This window comes from Chiloscyllium plagiosum, chromosome 16 (assembly GCF_004010195.1).
Source record: "Chiloscyllium plagiosum isolate BGI_BamShark_2017 chromosome 16, ASM401019v2, whole genome shotgun sequence".
NCBI lineage: Eukaryota > Metazoa > Chordata > Chondrichthyes > Orectolobiformes > Hemiscylliidae > Chiloscyllium > Chiloscyllium plagiosum.
The window spans coordinates 29,088,757-29,090,113 of NC_057725.1; positions in this window are offsets into that span (position 1 = coordinate 29,088,757).

The window sequence follows — 1,357 nt, forward strand, 5'->3', positions numbered from 1 at the left end:
CACCCTCTGACGACCCCTTCTCCCGCCTCCAACACACCCCATCCACCTGGACACCCCGTGCTGGCCTCTTACCTGCCCTCGATCTCTTCATAGCCAACTGCCGCCGCGACATTAACCACCTCAACCTCTCCACCCCTCTCACCCACTCCAACCTCTCACCCTCAGAACATGCAGCCTTCCACTCCCTCCGCTCCAACCCCAACCTCACCATCAAACCGGGAGACAAGGGAGGCGCGGTGGTAGTTTGGCGCACCGATCTTTATATTGCTGAGGCTAAACGCCAGCTCACGGACACCTCCTCCTACTGCCCCCTTGACCATGACCCCACCTCCCACCACCAAACCATCATCTCACAGACCATCCATAACCTCATCACCTCAGGGGATCTCACATCCAACGCCTCCAACCTCATAGTCCCACAACCCCGCACCGCCCGTTTCTACCGCCCAAAATCCACAAACCTGACTGCCCCGGCCGACCCATTGTCTCAGCCTGCTCCTGCCCCACTGAACTTATTTCTGCATACCTCTACACGCTCCTGTCCCCCTTAGTCCAAGAATTCCCCACCTATGTGGGTGACACGGTGGCACAGTGGTTAGCACTGCTGCCTCACAGCGCCAGATACCCGGGTTCAATTCCCACCTCAGGCGACTGACTGTGTGGAGTTTGCACACGTGTCTGCCTGAGTTTCCTCCGGTTGCTCCGGTTTCCTCACACAGTCCAAAGATGTGCAAGTCAGGTGAATTGGCTATGCTAAATTGCCCGTAGTGTTAGGTAAGGGGTAAATGTATGGGTGGGTTGCATTTCGGCGGGGCGGTGTGGACTTGTTGGGCCGAAGGGCCTGTTTCCACATTGTAAGTAATCTAATCTAATCTAAATCTAATCTATGTTCGGGACACCACCCATGCCCTCCACCTCATCCATGATTTTCACTTCCCTGGCCCCCAACGCCTTATCTTCACCATGGACATCCAGTCCCTATACACCTCCATCCCCCATCACGAAGGCCTCAAAGCCCTCCGCTTCTTCCTTTCCCGCCGAACCAACCAGTATCCTTCCACTGACCCCCTCCTTCGACTGACTGAATTGGTCCTCACTCTTAACAACATCTCTTTCCAATCCTCCCACTTCCTCCAAACCAAAGGAGTAGCCATCGGCACCCACATGGACCCCAGCTATGTCTGCCTCTTCGTCGGATATGTGGAACAGTCCATCTTCTGCAGCTACACTGGCACCATCCCCCACCTTTTCCTCCACTACATTGATGACTGTATCGGCGCTACCTCATGCTCCCACGAGGAGTTTGAACAGTTCATCCACTTTACTAACACCTTCCACCCCGACCTCAAATTTACCT